The sequence below is a fragment of the Pelophylax lessonae genome, assembly GCF_965119305.1.
Source record: "Pelophylax lessonae genome assembly, chromosome: 5".
Lineage (NCBI taxonomy): Eukaryota > Metazoa > Chordata > Amphibia > Anura > Ranidae > Pelophylax > Pelophylax lessonae.
The window spans coordinates 106,549,697-106,568,801 of NC_138772.1; positions in this window are offsets into that span (position 1 = coordinate 106,549,697).

The window sequence follows — 19,105 nt, forward strand, 5'->3', positions numbered from 1 at the left end:
AACCACCTGCCCCCTGGATCCTGTTCCTTCACACATGCTACGCTCACCCTCCGACTCTATTCTACGCTCTGTAACGCACATATTATACCTCTCCCTCTCTTCTGGCATCTTTGCTAATTCTCTAAAACACGCGCTAGTCACTCCCATCCTTAAAAAGCCCTAACTGGACACCACCAACCTTTACAATCTATGCCCCATCTCCTTACTCCCCTTCTCTTCCAAACTCCTTGAACGATTGGTCTACAACCAACTGAGTGACCATCTGACTAAGAACAATCTTCTTGATCCCCTTCAGTCCAGGTTTCGCCCTCAACATTCCACTGAAACTGCTCTCCTTAAACTCACAAATGACCTACTAACAGCAAACACCAATGGACACTATTCTGTGCTACTCCTCCTGGACCTCTCCGCTGCCTTTAACACAGTAGACCACACCCTCCTCCTAAAAAAAAACTCCATTCCTTTTGCCTCCGTGACCATACTCTTCACTGGTTCTCATCCTACCTATCCCAATGCACCTTTAGTGCTACTTACAACTCTACTACCTCCTCTCCTCTTCCTTTCTCTCTTGGGGTCCCCCAAGGTTCTGTCCTTGGACCACTCCTTTTCTCAATCTACACCTCCTCCCTGGGTCAGCTGATTGCCTCCCATGGCTTTCAATATCATCTCTACGCTGATGACACCCAAATCTATCTCTCCAGCCCTCAGCTCACTCCATCAGTCTCCTCACCCATCACCATCTTATTAACAGACATATCAGCCTGGATGTCACATCACTTCCTCAAACTCAACCTATCCAAAACTGAGCTCATGATATTTCCCCCCCCCCTAACCCCCCCCCCCCTGTCCTCCTCCCCTGATTTCTCTGTCAACATCAAAGGCACAACTATCAACCCATGCCAAGGTCCTAGGTATAATCCTGGACTATGAACTATCCTTTCGGCCACACATCCAGTCACTGTCCAAAGCTTGCCGCCTCAACCTCCGCAACATCTCCAAGATACGCCCCTTCCTAACCAATGATACCACAAAACTTCTAATCCACTCCCTGGTCATCTCTTGTCTCGATTACTGCAACTCCCTGCTCATTGGCTTACCTTTAAAAAGACTATCCCCCCTTCAGTCCATCATGAACGCTGCTGCCAGGCTCATCCACCTTGCAAACCACTCTGTGTCTGCTACCCCTCTTTGCCAATCCCTCCATTGGCTGCCACTCAACCAACGAATTAAATTCAAGTTACTAACCATAACTTACAAAGCCATCCATAACTTGGTGCCCAGCTACATCACTAATCTGGTCTCAAAATACCGACCAACTCGTTCTCTTTGTTCCTCCCAGGACCTCCTGCTCTCTAGCTCCCTTGTAACCACTTCCCATGCTCGTCTCTAGGACTTCTCCAGAGCTTCTCCCATCCTCTGGAATGCTCTACCCCCATCTGTCCGACTAGCTACTACTTTGTCTACTTTCAGACAGTCCCTGAAAACACATGTCTTCAGAGAAACCTATCTGGCATCCACCTAACAACTGTACTTTTATTTTTTCCATCAGTCCATCCCCCACAGTTATTACCTCTTGTATCTCCTGACCCTCCCTCTTAGATTGTAAGCTCTAACGAGCAGGGCCCTCTGATTCCTACTGTATTAAAATGTATTGTATTTGTACTGTCCACCCTCAAGTTGTAAAGCGCTGCATAAACTGTCGGCGCTATATAAATCCTATATAATAATAATAATAATAATAATAATGAATGCCAACATGTACTGTGACATACTAAAGAAGAGCATAATCCCCTCCCTTTGAAGACTGGGCCCCAGGGCAGTATTCCAACATGATAACAACCACAAACACACCTCCAAGACAACCACTGCCTTGATAAAGAAACTGAGGGTAAAGGTGATGGACTGGCCAAGCATGTCTCCAGACCTAAACCCTATTGAGCATCTGTAGGGCATCCTCAAGTGGAAGGTGGAGGAGCACAAGGTCTCTAACATCCACCAGCTCCGTGATGTCATCATGAAGGAGTGGAAGAGGACTCCAGTGGCAACCTGTGAAGCTCTAGTGAACTCTATGCAAAAGAGGTTTAAGGCAGTGCTGGCAAATAATGGTGGCCACACAAAATATTGACACTTTGGGCCAATTTGGACATTTTCACTTAGGGGTGTACTCACTTTTGTTGCCAGCGGTTTAGACATTGATGGCTGTGTGTTGAACCATTTAGAGTGGACAGCAAATTTACACTGTTATGCAAGCTGTACACACACTACTTTACATTGTAGCGAAGTGTCATTTCTTCAGTGTTGTCACATGAAAAGATATAATAAAATATTTACAAAAATGTGAGGGGTGTACTCACTTTTGTGAGATACTGTAAGTGTATATAAAAACCTAAATAAAGATTGTTAAGAAAGTGATTTACAAGAAAATGTAATTCAAGAGGATCAAGGCAAAGGTAATGCATCATTTAATACGTAAGTGGTTATGTAGTTTCCTTCTACTTCAACGTATAGCAATGCCTTAGCAACATGGGGGGCAAAGAAAGCAATTACAAACTGGGACCTGTACCCCTAGGTCTAGATCTTCCAGAAAAGAACATACATGTACAATAAGCTTGCTAGGTAGAAGAAACCATAAGGCCCCCTTGGACATGGAGCCACCTAAGAGTAGTGTGTCCCTCCCACTGTGCCTGGACAGGGCTGAATGCTAGACTTTAACAGGCTGCCTGAAGCAAGACTGCATGCTACACTTGTCCCCTCTAGGGAACGCTAAAACGCAGGGGACACACACCATATGCCCGGGGTCTAGTACTCAAGTTCTAGTACTTTACAGAGAAGGAATTTTGTATCAGGGCCCAGAGGATTGTATCTACCATCCCTTAACAGCCTAAAAGAAAACAAATCATTGGCGCACTGTTTGCTGGATGGAAAGGGCACAGGCAATCAAAGTTTTTAAATGAAAGTTCAATCATAAAACAAACTCTCTGAGGTGTGCTGCTAGCTTAGATAGCTGTAAGCCCAGAAAAGAGCCAGAAATAACAATGCAGGAGTAAGACAAGAAAAAAGAGCAGCACCATCTAAGTGCAGCAATAAAGTTTATTTATTCCAAAAAGATGAGTAAAACTCACAGGATTACAGGGATGTCAGCACATGTGGCTGGGTATAGGGTGTTCACCTGCCCTAGGGGAGGGCGTAATGCAGTGTGGTGAGAGAGGTGCCCGCTCTACCTGACACCTGGATGTGACATCAGTGGCTCCTCCAGAGTGTTCCCGTGTTCCAGGAAGCGTTGGGGGCCACCATCACAGCCGAGACTAGAGGCACCTCTCACCACACCGCATCATGTCCTCTCCCAGAGCAGATGAACACCTTATACCTAGCCACATGCGCTGAAATCCCTGTAATCCTGTGAGTTTTATTCATCTTTTTGTAACAAATGTACTTTATTGCTGCACCTTTTAGGTAGCCAAATGGCATTGCACTTTACAGAAAATTACTGAATTACTGAAAAGCTGCTGATTGAAAAGGAGAGGTAATTTTTAAGAACATTCAATTACAATATGACTTAAATCGCAATTGTTTATGCTATATTATTATTTTTTTTTTGTGATTTTTTCCCCCCATTTTTTAGATAATCATTAAATCTTTTTACACACGCAGCAATATTGGTTTAATCATTGGAAACCCTAATAGTCCAACATCAAGTAGCCATTATAATCAGGGCTTTTTTCTCAGAGAAAATATGCAGGAACTCCCCCTTTCACCCCTTTTCTCTGCCCCTACCCACCTCCGATTACCATACCTTGGTTCCACCCCCTATCCACCTTCCATTACTGCCCTTTCAGAGAATACACAACCAAGTATCGTTTTGTGGTGATAAGTCATTTTTATGGAATTTTAGACATGTGTGGTTCGTTTTGTTCCGAACAAATATTCGGATACTTTTTTTGTTATTTGGGGATTCAGATATATCCGAATCCCCAAATTACAGTACAAATGCATTTTATCAAATTTTCCAAATAACGAAATTTTACATCGAATTCCATTTAAATTCGAACTGTAAACATATTGTTGAAATCAGAGACTGTGTGTGTTATTAGAGTACCATTTCAAAATAATGCTGTTTTTGTTAAGCCAAAGGGGATTTAAAGAGTCATTGTAATCAGTTGATGAAGGTTTTTCTTTTGCTCGTATACTTTGCAAGTGTAAAATTGATAAAAAGAATCCAGTAAAATATAAATATTTAAAAGCATTTGTACTTTAAATTATTTTTTCCTCAGCTGACTAAAACTTCTGCACATTTATATTGTGAAAAAAAAAAAAATACAAACGAGATCAATGTGTATAAATAACGGATGTTTGGTTACTCGGCTGCCACATTTGAATAAAAATATTTTTTCTATTCAACCGATTCAAAATGTATCGATTCAGACGCTTCGAATCGAGAAACAAAAAAACCCGCTAAATTCGTAGGAAATTGGAAACATACATAGAAAGAATTTCTGAATGCGAATCCTGAATACAAATAGAACGAATCAACCAAATTTAACAAAATGAAATAACTAAATTAACGATTCGAAAGGAAACACATTTTTTTGTGATGCACATGTCTATGGAATTTTTTAATGATAACAAGAAAAGCAGTAAAATAGATCCCTCATAGCCAGTAACAATAGACCCCCTCCAGCAACAATAGTTCCCCCAGCAATAATGGACCAACCAAAACAAGATCGCAGCCAGCAACTATAGACCCCCTCCCTTAACAATAGATCTCTCCTAGCAATAACCGACCCCCCAGCAATATAAGGTCTCCCATCAGCAACAATAGACCCCCCTACAGAAATAGATCCCCTCTAGCTAGATGAGATCCCCCAGCAGCCAACATCAACAGATCCTCCAGCACACCTCAGCACCCCTTACCATTATATACAGTCAGTGCTGGAGTTGCCGGAACAGCATTCCCTCATGTTCCAGCTGAAAAAATACCCTGATGATAATCAATATACTATTAAATCTGAGAAGAAGTAAATTGTATCCACATGTCATTCAAATCATAAACAAACCTCCTTGTAAAGTCTGTACATTATATCATACAACCAAAAAATAATCATGATTTTTTTTAAAATGTCTGTCAGAAAACAAGTTCTTATTTTCTAAAGGAGCTTAATTACATGCTATTCACTAAAATCATTGCTTTAAAACGTAATACTGTGCTGATCCTGCTTATAACATTTCTTCCTCAAATAATGCATTATTACGTTATATCACATATCGATTCCACATTTTCTTTAAATGTCCTCTTCCAAGTACAAACACAATCACAGTGTAACCAGTTAATCTTTTAAATCTGACCCTATCAATGCTACAAGCTGCTCTAGTAGAGCTGTCCAAACCAGGATCTGATAACAATACCGCTGGAAATGAATGAGGTCTTTACTACAGAAAGCCTATGGCAAGAACAATAAAAGCAGGTGAATTCCTTCTCTATAAAATATACTATTATAGTGGTTTGGCGAATACCATGTACCTGTTCGAGCTTGTAAAAGACTAAAAAAAAAAAATGTAATTTATTAAAGCCTATACCTTTTATTAGAGGTTAGAAAGTCCAAGCTGTAACTTCTAATTTAGCTTTATATGGAAATGGATTAGGATACAGTTATTCCCTCCTGTGAAACTCTGACCACATGAATGACTTGATGACCCAAGCAATCCTATGTTCCTGATGTTCAAGTTGTTTCCTAAAATTGTGAGATGGCTTGATGCTGCCTACAGACATAGCTGAATCCAGTTATCTAGAATTGGATTGGGGAACATTTGTGTTTAATCAAAGCTTAAGCACTTCCAGACCACCCACCACATATATACTGCAGCAGGGTGGCCCTTCTGCGCAAAATCATGTATAGGTACGTGATTTTGTGCAGGCATTCTTTCACCCCTGGTGCACCGCTTCCGCTGTGATCAGACACAGTGGGAGCCAATCAGCAGGTCCGGCGGACGTGATGGCCGCCGCCCACTCACGATCGTACAGGGGAATGACAGAATGGCCACCTGCCTATGTAAACAAGGCAGACGGCTGTTCTGTCACAGAGGCTGAGCTAAGCTAAAACACAGATCTCTCTTTTCTGCTAGCAGATCCATCCCCCACACAGTTAGAAAGTACTCCCCAGGAGCACACTTAACCCCTTGATCCCCCCCTAGTGTTAACCCCTTCCCTGCCAGTGTCATTTATACAGTAACATATACAGTAACAGTGCATTTTTTTTTAGCACTGATCACTGTATTGGTGCCACTGGTCCCCAAAAAGGTGTCAGTGTCAGATTTGTCTGTCCTGCTTAAAATCGCTGATCGTCGCCATTACTAGTAAAAACAATAAAAAAAAAATAAGTCCATAAATCTATTCCATAGTTTGTAGACGCTATAACTTTCGCTCAAACCAGTCCAAATACACCTATTAGGATTTTTTTTAACCAAAAATATGTAGTAGAATACATATTGGCCTAAATTGATGAAAACATTTTATTTTTTGAATTTTTTTATTGGGAATGTTCTACAGCAAAATTTTAAAAAATATTGTGTTTTTTTCAAAATTGTTGGTCTTTTTTTGTTTATAGCGCCAAAAAAAAAAAAAAAAAAAAACGCAGAGGTGATCAAATACCACCAAAAGAAAGCTCTATTTGAGGGGGGGGGGGGACATCAATTTTATTTGGATACAGCATCACACAATGGCGCAATTTTTAGTTAAAGTAACGCAGTGCCATATCGCAAAAAATGGCCTGGTCATCAAGGGGGGTAAAAGATCATTCATAGACACAAACATGAAACACTGATCAATGCAAAGTATTTATCACAACACATATGACTCTATTCTAATGTCTCTGAGTATATATTGGGGTTGAATTCAATTCTGATTAAGAAAAATGAATAAATAAAGACCTGATACAGAATGGTAGCAAGTCTAGTGAGGACAAGCAATGAGTTAGGCAAGACCAGTGTTCACCATTGTAGCAAAGACTAGCACAGTAAGCCCAGGCAATGCATGCAGCATAGAAGGATGCATGCCATTTACTGTCAATGTTATATAAATGTAAAAAAAAAAATGTTTTTTAGACTTACTTGGACTGTAAATTATTTTATATTAAAAGGCTGGTGTTCACACACAGGAACGGTACGTTTTGAAATGTGTTTGACCAAGGACAAATCAGTTGACTTTGTGAGCTAGTTCATTGTCTGTTATATTTTCAATTATTGCTGTAAGATGACTAAACTGGGAGGCTGTGTATTACTATGTGGAAAAATGCCATTTTATTTTTGTTCCAGTTTAGTATAACATCAGGGTTTACCAGTCTATCAGTGAATTGTCTGCACAATGTAATGCTTTTGCTGCATCCAGTGAGGCCTACATCTCATACAGAATGGTGCCAAAACATTGCATATGAATGGCACAGTGCCTTGCGAAAGTATTCGTCCCCCTTGAACTTTGAGACCTTTTGCCACATTTCAGGCCTCAAACATAAAGATATAAAACTGTAATCTTTTGTGAAGAATCAATAACAAGTGGGACACAATCATGAAGTGGAACAAAATTTATTGGATATTTCAAACTTTTTTAACAAATAAAAAACTGAAAAATTGGGTGTGCAAAATTATTCAGCCCCTTTACTTTCAGTGCAGCAAACTCTCTCCAGAAGTTCAGTGAGGATCTCTGAATGATCCAATGTTGACCTAAATGACTAATGATGATAAATAGAATCCACCTGTGTGTAAGCAAGTCTCCGTATAAATGCACCTGCACTGTGATAGTCTCAGAGGGCCGTTTAAAACACAGAGAGCATCATGAAGAACAAGGAACACACCAGGCAGGTCCGAGATACTGTTGTGGAGAAGTTTAAAGCTGGATTTGGATACAAAAAGATTTCCCAAGCTTTAAACATCCCAAGGAGCACTGTGCAAGCGATAATATTGAAATGGAAGACCACTGCAAATCTACGAAGACCTGGCCGTCCCTCTAAACTTTCAGCTCATACAAGGAGAAGACTGATCAGAGATGCAGCCAAGAGGCCCATGATCACTCTGGATGAACTGCAGAGATCTACAGCTGAGGTGGGAGACTCTGTCCATAGGACAACAATCAGTTGTATACTGCACAAATCTGGCCTTTATGGAAGAGTGGCAAGAAGAAAGCCATTTCTTAAAGATATCCATAAAAAGTGTCCTTTAAAGTTTGCCACAAGCCACCTGGGAGACACACCAAACATGTGGAAGAAGGTGCTCTGGTCAGATGAAACCAAAATCCAACTTTTTGGCAACAATGCAAAACGTTATGTTCGGCGTAAAAGCAACACAGCTCATCACCCTGAACACACCATCCCCACTGTCAAACATGGTGGTGGCAGCATCATGGTTTGGGCCTGCTTTTCTTCAGAAGGGACAGGGAAGATGGTTAAAATTGATAGGAAGATGGATGGAGCCAAATACAGGACCATTCTGGAAGAAAACCTGATGGAGTCTGCAAAAGACCTGAGACTGGGACGGAGATTTGTCTTCCAACAAGACAATGATCCAAAACATGAAGCAAAATCTACAATGGAATGGTTCACAAATAAACATATCCAGGTGTTAGAATGGCCAAGTCAAAGTCCAGACCTGAATCCAATCGAGAATCTGTGGAAAAAACTGAAAACTGCTGTTCACGCTCTCCATCCAACCTCACTGAGCTCGAGCTGTTTTGCAAGGAGGAATGGGCAAAAATGGCAGTCTCTCGATGTGCAAAACTGATAGAGACATAACCCAAACGACTTACAGCTGTAATCGCAGCAAAAGGTGGCGCTACAAAGTATTAACTTAAGGGGGCTGAATAATTTTGCACGCCCAATTTTTCAGTTTTTTATTTGTTAAAAAAGTTTGAAATATCCAATAAATTTTGTTCCACTTCATGATTGTGTCCCACTTGTTATTGATTCTTCACAAAAAAATTACAGTTTTATATGTTTATGTTTGAAGCCTGAAATGTGGCAAAAGGTCGAAAAGTTCAAGGGGGCCGAATACTTTCGCAAGGCACTGTATATTGCTTTCCAGGCTCACTTAAATGCCAGCCCTTTATTCCACTTTTCTCTTCACATCTTCCAATTAGACTGACCCAAGTTAAAAAACACTGAATACAATTCTTTGCCACTCTGTCCAACCTTTTATAGCCATTTTGTGCATATTTACCTATATTATGGCTATGGCAAAGGTTTTAAAAGAGAAGTATGGGTTGTTTCTTTTTAGAATCATAGTTACCTAGGTGAATACAGCATCGGTCCAATGCTTCATCTGTCCCCCAGAGCCTCTAACACTAAGAACTGAGGAGAGGGGCAGGAGCAGCTGGCTCAGGCTCTCAGCAGCTCACTGAGAGGCTGACCTGGGTGTCGGTCCAGGCAGGTGGGTGGATCCCGACTCCATTGTCGCGATCTTGCCCGAGCCTGGACCAGATCTGTGACAGCTCTGTTACTTCTGTAATGTCAGTTGACAGCGGGTAAATATGAAATATTGCATGTACTGTATATACATTAAAACCTTGGGTTGAGAGTACCTTGATTAGAGAGCGTTTTGCAGGGCAAGCAAAATGTTTAGTACATTTTGACTTGATAAACAAGCGATGTCTTGATATACAAGTAGCATCATGTCACAACTGAGTATAAAAGAGAAGAGAGGTGCCTCTAAGTGTAGCAATGTGGTTACATTTAATGAAGGTACACCATTTAGCAACTCACATGGTTGATGATTAAAACAGACATATCTAAGTATGCAGGCATCTAGGGCAAAACTGTCCACATAGATCATCCTCTGCACCGCCATCAACGCCATCCCTTCCATGCTGCTCTCTACGAGCGCCTCAAGCTTCGCTTTCAGATTGCTCTACTGCAGGGTAGTCTTCCCGGTCACGACTGCAGACTGACAGCGGAGAGAGCCGTTGGTGCCAAGGATGGCCTATGTGTACAGCTTTACCCCGGATGCCTGCATACTTAGTGTGCTTCTTTTAATCATCAACCATGTGAGTTACTAAATGTTGTACCTTCATTTAATGTAACCATAATGTTACACTTCATACTCTGTAGCTTCTGTTGGATTTTGCTTCTAACACCTTTGTTTGAGGCGCCATTTATGGATGGATATTTTATGGTTACACAATCTATCACATTGCTATAATCTTTTTATATGGACTATGAAGTGAAGGATTCATGAATAAATGGTTGTGGAACAAATCATCTGAGTTTCCATTATTTCTTATTGGGAAATTTGCTTTGATTTAAGAGTGCTTTGGGTTATAGGCATGTTTGTGGAACGAATTATCCTCACAATCCAAGGTTTTACTGTTGTTTACTTTTTGCGCTATAAACAAAAAAAGAGCGACAATTATGAAAAAAAAAAAACAATATTTTTCACATTCTGCTATGTAACATCCCCCCCCCCACCAAAAAAAAAGTAAATATCAACATTTTTCATACTTTTAGGCCAATTTGTATTCTGCTACATATTTTTGATTAAAAAAACAAACAAAAAAAAAAACGTAATAAGCTTATTTTGATTGGTTTGTGCAAAAGTTATCGTGTCTACAAACTAGGGAAAGATTCATGTCTTTTTTATTTATTTATTTTTTACTTGTAATGGCAGTGATCTGAGATTGTTAGCAGAACTGCGACATTGCGGCGAACAGATCGGACCCCTAACTGACATGTGTGACACTTTTGGGGGGACCAGTGACATTACTACAGTAATCGGTGCTAAAAATATGCACTGTTACTGTAATATTGACATTGGCAGTGAAGGAGTTAACCTAGTTGGTGATCAAGGGGTTAAATGTAAGCCTAGGGGCGTGTTTACTAACTGTGGGGGGGTTGGGCTTTTGAAATGATCATAGAGACCTGTGATGCTATATAGAAGAATCAAAGGCACTCTAATCATTTCAGAGAGAAGAACGGTCAGCTGTGTTTACAACAGCTGCCCGTCCTGATCTCTCAGCGGGGATCGCTCGCGGTTGCTCGGCAGAAATCGTGGTTGCTGGCCCCGTGCATCAGCATCCCCACTGCCAAGTGGGGCCGGAAGCACGCCGCCGCCGGCGCATGCTCACCCACCAGCACCAGCCGCGCGACCGGCATGTTCCTACGTCGGTTCGTGCAGGAGGGGCTAACTGCGGTGGGTGGTCCGTAACTTTTTAAACTATATTATGCCTGTATAGTAAAAGGTGTTCTTTTGCATGTTCAAATTTAAAAATATAAAAAATGTCTTTTGTCTTAGATAAGGTGTATATTTAATTTTCTAAAACCAAAGTGTATTCCACTGAAAGAAGCATATATATGTCACATGCATTTGCAACATAAGAAAAGAAATGTAACTGTATAGCAAGAACTTAAGCAAGACAAATCTGACAGTGCCTACAGGCTCTCAATTCAGAAACAGGGGTTTCCACTATTTAATAGAATATTCCTTACAGAGAAATCAATCAATACAACATCTTCAAATCAAGGCATTCGAGAGGAATTTGAATGGTGGAAAACATGTTAAACAAAAATAAAATTATATGAAGACAAATGCTTTTGTGCTAAATATTTCTCTGTATTTACTATTTATGCGATTTGTTCTCCTTTAGTACAAAGGAATGGATTCCATCTGGATCAAGTAGTTCTTTTTTCTTAAGATTGCTTGGGTGTAACTGTACCTCTTGTATTGGACTGCCATACACGGTTCAAATCTTGCTTGGTTCAGCGGAAATGGGCAGGCTGAATGTACCCAAGTTGATCAATTGATCATCCTCCTTGTTCACTTGTGGTTATCGCAAGCGGTTGCTATAGCTGCTAGCGAAAATCACTGTCTTCTCCCGGAGGGGACTGCCCCCCCCCCCCCCACCAGGAGAAGGCAACTGCTCAGTAGGAGGGATTCCCGCATCAACACTGTCTATGTTGATGGAGAAATGGTGCACATTTCTTTCCTGAAACCCGTGATTGCAAGAAAGAAATTTGCACCGTCTATGGCCTGCCTTAGTAATATACTGATTAGGGAGCATCAGTCCTCTACAAATATATTTCCAGATTTATTTTAATTTGCCTTTTTAATTGCATCTCTAATTGTCTAACCTTTTAGAATTAAATATAACCACATTACCAATGTGTTTTCCTTCTTTAGTCCCATTAACTTAATGTTTTTTTTTTTTTTTTAATTTGTATGACATTTGTGTGCATTTTCAGTACTTTCTGTTTTCAAAAAAATTAAAGGGTAACTCCACTTTCATGGGTAAAAAAAAAAAAATGGCAAACAAAGGTAAAATAAAATAGCGTATACAATTTTGACATAGAGAATAGATAAAGTCACATTGTAATTGAATGTTATTAAAAATTACCTTTCCTTTTCAATCTGCATCTGCTGTAATATTTTCTGAAAATGCAATGCAATATGGCTACCTGGAGGTGTTCTGTACACAGAATGTGTACTGACCACACCCCAAAAACATAATTTCCTGCTAGAGTGATTGGCTAACCAATTTTCCCAGAAGTCTGCCTAAGATACAAATCAGATTTCAGGCATCCCCTGCAACAAAAATGTCATTTTTGGTGAGTTACTCCCAATAGGAACAGGGCTAAGGGGATGCAGACCCTGCATATGTCCTCATTAGCGCTCTGCAGCATCATGGCTGATTGATAATTATAAAACCACTCCCATTAGAGCCACTTAGCACAAAGGAACAAACAGGGATTTCTTCAGAATAACAAAAGGTAGGAATCTGCAACAAAGGTAGTTATAATCCTTGTAATTAGTGTTGAGCGAACACGGACTGTATTATTCGTGTTCGTACCGAATAATTGGATTTTTGTTACCCGAACACGAACACGGACACTTTACTGTATATTCGGGTAAAAATCCGTGTTCGGTCGTTTTATTTCCGGGTTTTGCATGCTTTGGCGCTCTTTTCATGGCGGGCTTTCAACAGCCAATCAACAATCGTTTAACTGGTGTGCCTTAAGCCATCCCAGCCATGCCTGCAAATGTCTCAGTAGCTGTGATTGGCCGTCTGAAACATGTGACCAAGTCTTTATAAGTTCGAGGCAGCCGCAGCGGCGTCATTATGCTGCTTAGATCAGGGACAGAGCACACATCAACGTGCTGGCTGCTGATTAGGGAAAGATAGGCAGGAAAAAACCATTTGTGTCTGGATAGAATTGAGGGACAGGTCGGAGTGTTTAGGCAGGGCGAGTTGTAGGCATTTTAGGGATAGAGTCTGCTGAATTATAGGGTCAGTGTCTTCTGCAAACTACAATCGATATTGCTGTGTGGGGGGTGGGGTCTGCACTCAATCCTGATCTACGATCTCTTCTCAATCCTGTTAGGGAGAGGCTGCTGCTGAATTTTAGGGTCAGAGTGTTCTACAAACTACAATCGATATTGCTGTGTGGGGTGGGGTCTGCACTTAGTTCTCCTGATCTACGATCTCTTCTCAATCCTGTTAGGGACAGAGTCTGCTGAATTTTAGGGAAACTGTGTTCTACAAACTACAATCGATATTGCTGTGTGGTGTGGGATAGGAGATAGGCAGGTGTCAGTGATCCACATCCATTTTTCTGTGTGTGGGCTGCAGTGAACACAATCTTTTTGGGGTGCAGTGAACACAATCCTTTTGGAGTGCAGTGAACAAAATCTTTGTGGGGTGCAGTGAACAAAACCTTTGTGGGGGTACAGTGAACACAATCTTTGTGGGGTGCAGTGAAGACAATCCTTGTGGGGTGCAGTGAAGACAATCCTTGTGGGGTGCAGTGAACAAAATCTTTGGGGGGTACAGTGAACACAATCTTTGTGGGGTGCAGAGAAGACAATCCTTGTGGGGTGCAGTGAACAAAATCTTTGGGGGGGTACAGTGAACACAATCTTTGTGGGGTGCAGTGAACACAATCTTTGTGGGGTGCAGTGAAGACAATCCTTGTGGGGTGCAGTGAAGACAATCCTTGTGGGGTGCAGTGAACAAAATCTTTGGGGGGTACAGTGAACACAATCTTTGTGGGGTGCAGTGAACAAAACCTTTGTGGGGTACAGTGAACACAATCTTTGTGGGGTGCAGTGAACAAAACCTTTGTGGGGTACAGTGAACACAATCTTTGTGGGGTGCAGTGAAGACAATCCTTTTGGAGTGCAGTGAACACAATCTTTGTGGGGTACAGTGAACACAATCTTTGTGGGGTGCAGTGAACAAAACCTTTGTGGGGTACAGTGAACAAAACCTTTGTGGGGTGCAGTGAACACAATCTTTGTGGGGTGCAGTGAACAAAACCTTTGTGGGGTGCAGTGAACACAACCTTTGTGGGGTACAGTGAACACAATCTTTGTGGGGTGCAGTGAACAAAAACCTTTGTGGGGTACAGTGAACACAATCTTTGTGGGGTACAGTGAACACAATCTTTGTGGGGTGCAGTGAACAAAACCTTTGTGGGGTACAGTGAACACAATCTTTGTGGGGTGCAGTGAACACAATCTTTGTGGGGTGCAGTGAACAAAACCTTTGTGGGGTGCAGTGAACACAACCTTTGTGGGGTACAGTGAACACAATCTTTGTGGGGTGCAGTGAACAAAACCTTTGTGGGGTACAGTGAACACAATCTTTGTGGGGTACAGTGAACACAATCTTTGTGGGGTGCAGTGAACAAAACCTTTGTGGGGTACAGTGAACACAATCTTTGTGGGGTGCAGTGAACAAAACCTTTGTGGGGTACAGTGAACACAATCTTTGTGGGGTAGAGTGAAGACAATCCTTTTGGAGTGCAGTGAACAAAATCTTTGTGGGGTAGAGTGAACACAATCTTTGTGGGGTGCAGTGAACAAAATCTTTGTGGGGTACAGTGAACACAATCTTTGTGGGGTGCAGTGAAGACAATCTTTGTGGGGTGCAGTGAAGACAATCCTTGTGGGGTGCAGTGAACAAAACCTTTGTGGGGTACAGTGAACACAATCTTTGTGGGGTACAGTGAACACAATCTTTGTGGGGTGCAGTGAACAAAACCTTTGTGGGGTACAGTGAACACAATCTTTGTGGGGTGCAGTGAACAAAACCTTTATGGGGTACAGTGAAGACAATCTTTGTGGGGTGCAGTGAAGACAATCCTTTTGGAGTGCAGTGAACAAAATCTTTGTGGGGTACAGTGAACACAATCTTTGTGGGGTGCAGTGAACAAAATCTTTGTGGGGTACAGTGAACACAATCTTTGTGGGGTGCAGTGAAGACAATCCTTGTGGGGTGCAGTGAAGACAATCCTTGTGGGGTGCAGTGAACAAAATCTTTGGGGGGTACAGTGAACACAATCTTTGTGGGGTGCAGTGAACAAAACCTTTGTGGGGTACAGTGAACACAATCTTTGTGGGGTGAAGTGAACAAAACCTTTGTGGGGTACAGTGAACAAAACCTTTGTGGGGTGCAGTGAACAAAACCTTTGTGGGGTGCAGTGAACACAACCTTTGTGGGGTACAGTGAACACAATCTTTGTGGGGTGCAGTGAACAAAACCTTTGTGGGGTACAGTGAACACAATCTTTGTGGGGTACAGTGAACACAATCTTTGTGGGGTGCAGTGAACAAAACCTTTGTGGGGTACAGTGAACACAATCTTTGTGGGGTGCAGTGAACAAAACCTTTGTGGGGTACAGTGAACACAATCTTTGTGGGGTGCAGTGAAGACAATCCTTTTGGAGTGCAGTGAACAAAATCTTTGTGGGGTACAGTGAACACAATCTTTGTGGGGTGCAGTGAACAAAATCTTTGTGGGGTACAGTGAACACAATCTTTGTGGGGTGCAGTGAAGACAATCCTTGTGGGGTGCAGTGAAGACAATCCTTGTGGGGTGCAGTGAACAAAACCTTTGTGGGGTACAGTGAACACAATCTTTGTGGGGTACAGTGAACACAATCTTTGTGGGGTGCAGTGAACAAAACCTTTGTGGGGTACAGTGAACACAATCTTTGTGGGGTGCAGTGAACAAAACCTTTATGGGGTACAGTGAAGACAATCTTTGTGGGGTGCAGTGAAGACAATCCTTTTGGAGTGCAGTGAACAAGATCTTTGTGGGGTACAGTGAACACAATCTTTGGGGGGTGCAGTGAACAAAATCTTTTTGGGGTACAGTGAACACAATCTTTGTGGGGTGCAGTGAAGACAATCCTTGTGGGGTGCAGTGAAGACAATCCTTGTGGGGTGCAGTGAACAAAATCTTTGGGGGGTACAGTGAACACAATCTTTGTGGGGTGCAGTGAACAAAACCTTTGTGGGGTACAGTGAACACAATCTTTGTGGGGTGCAGTGAACAAAACCTTTGTGGGGTACAGTGAACAAAACCTTTGTGGGGTGCAGTGAACACAACCTTTGTGGGGTACAGTGAACACAATCATTGTGGGGTGCAGTGAACAAAACCTTTGTGGGGTACAGTGAACACAATCTTTGTGGGGTACAGTGAACACAATCTTTGTGGGGTGCAGTGAAGACAATCCTTTTGGAGTGCAGTGAACAAAATCTTTGTGGGGTACAGTGAACACAATCTTTGTGGGTTGCAGTGAACAAAATCTTTGTGGGGTACAGTGAACACAATCTTTGTGGGGTGCAGTGAAGACAATCCTTTTGGAGTGCAGTGAACACAATCTTTGTGGGGTACAGTGAACACAATCGTTGTGGGGTGCAGTGAACAAAACCTTTGTGGGGTACAGTGAACACAATCTTTGTGGGGTGCAGTGAACACAATATTTGTGGGGTGCAGTGAACAAAACCTTTGTGGGGTGCAGTGAACACAACCTTTGTGGGGTACAGTGAACACAATCTTTGTGGGGTGCAGTGAACAAAACCTTTGTGGGGTACAGTGAACAAAATCTTTGGGGGGTACAGTGAACACAATTTTTGTGGGGTGCAGTGAACAAAACCTTTGTGGGGTACAGTGAACACAATCTTTGTGGGGTGCAGTGAACAAAACCTTTGTGGGGTACAGTGAACACAATCTTTGTGGGGTGCAGTGAAGACAATCCTTGTGGGGTGCAGTGAAGACAATCCTTGTGGGGTGCAGTGAAGACAATCCTTGTGGGGTACAGTGAACACAATCTTTGTGGGGTGCAGTGAACACAATCTTTGTGGGGTGCAGTGAACAAAACCTTTGTGGGGTACAGTGAACACAATCTTTGTGGGGTGCAGTGAACAAAACCTTTGTGGGGTACAGTGAACACAATCTTTGTGGGGTGCAGTGAAGACAATCCTTTTGGAGTGCAGTGAACACATTTTTTGTGGGGTGCAGTGAACAAAACCTTTGTGGGGTACAGTGAACACAATCTTTGTGGGGTACAGTGAACACAATCTTTGTGGGGTACAGTGAACACAATCTCATACTTCTGAAGCTTTGAGGGTGCTGCCTGTTCTATACTCCTCCTCCTCCTCCTCCTCCTCATCCATCCTTTTAGGTGTACAAACAATAGTAATTGGGGCCTAGTGTGCTTCTGTACGTGTGAAAAACATACACTTTTTTTTGATCATATTTCCTATTCCGCTATTCTATAAAAACCTTTGGGGCTCAATTAAATTGCGGAATAGTCTGTGTCGGTACGTGTGAGATCCACCTTTCCAAGTTTTTGGGGTTCATCTCATACTTCTGAAGCTTTGAGGGTGCTGCCTGTTCTATACTCCTCCTCCTCCTCCTCCTCATCCATCCTTTTAGGTGTACAAACAATAGTAATTGGGGCCTAGTGTGCTTCTGTACGTGTGAAAAACATACACTTTTTTTTGATCATATTTCCTATTCCGCTATTCAATAAAAACCTTTGGGGCTCAATTAAATTGCGGAATAGTCTGTGTCGGTACGTGTGAGATCCACCTTTCCAAGTTTTTGGGGTTCATCTCATACTTCTGAAGCTTTGAGGGTGCTGCCTGTTCTATACTCCTCCTCCTCCTCCTCCTCCTCCTCATCCATCCTTTTAGGTGTACAAACAATAGTAATTGGGGCCTAGTGTGCTTCTGTACGTGTGAAAAACATACACTTTTTTTTGATCATATTTCCTATTCCGCTATTCAATAAAAACCTTTGGGGCTCAATTAAATTGCGGAATAGTCTGTGTCGGTACGTGTGAGATCCACCTTTCCAAGTTTTTGGGGTTCATCTCATACTTCTGAAGATTTGAGGGTGCTTCCTGTTCCATACTCCTCTTCCTCATCCTCCCTTTAGGGTAGGAAAAAATTTAATCGGGCCTAGTCTGTGTTTGTACGTGTGAGATACACAGTTTTTTATCCTATTCCGCTATTCAATACACACCCTTTTGGTGTAAAAAACAATATATTGCGGCATAGTTTGCATATTTGACTGTGAGATACACCCGTGCGATACTGTTGTTCTTTTGTTCCGCTATTCAATAAAGACCTTTCTAGGGCAAGATCTTAAATTTCAGAAATACGAGGAGAGCGTCAAATAGGGGCCGTGGCCTGGGTCGTGGTGGTGCTGCTGCTAGAGCTCCTGTTGCAAGGAGAGGACGTGGTCGATCTGTGCCAGCTACACGCACAAGTGAAACACCTTCCTCAAGTGTGAGTAGGCGACAGAACCTGCATCAGTATTTGGTAGGGCATCATACGCCCCTAGAAGTGATGAGGCCAGAACAAGTGGAGGCGATAGTAGATTGGTTTGCTGCTGACAGTGCCTCCAGTTCCTTCACATTGTCTCCACCTAGTCTACTGCAGAAAGGTCACAGTTGGCACCTGCAGCCGATGTCCAACCGTCTTTCACCTCACCCCCTTGCAAATCAGGCAAGCAGTCTGAGCCCCAAGCCATACAGCAGTCTCTTCTTCTTTTTGATGACTCTGTCAGCAGGGTTTCCCAGGGCCATCCACCTAGCCCTGCCCCAGAAGTGGAAGAGATTGAGTGCAGCGATGCCCAACCACTTATTTCTCAAGATGAGTACATGCAAGGATCATCGCAGCACGTCTCCGATGATGATGAAACGCAGGTGCCAACTGCTGTGGCGTTCAGCATTTTGTGTAGACCGACAAGGAGGGCAGGGGTGAAGACTGGGTGGAAGATGATGTGGAGGACGATGAGGTCCTCGACCCCACATGGAATGAACGTCATGCAGGTGACCTG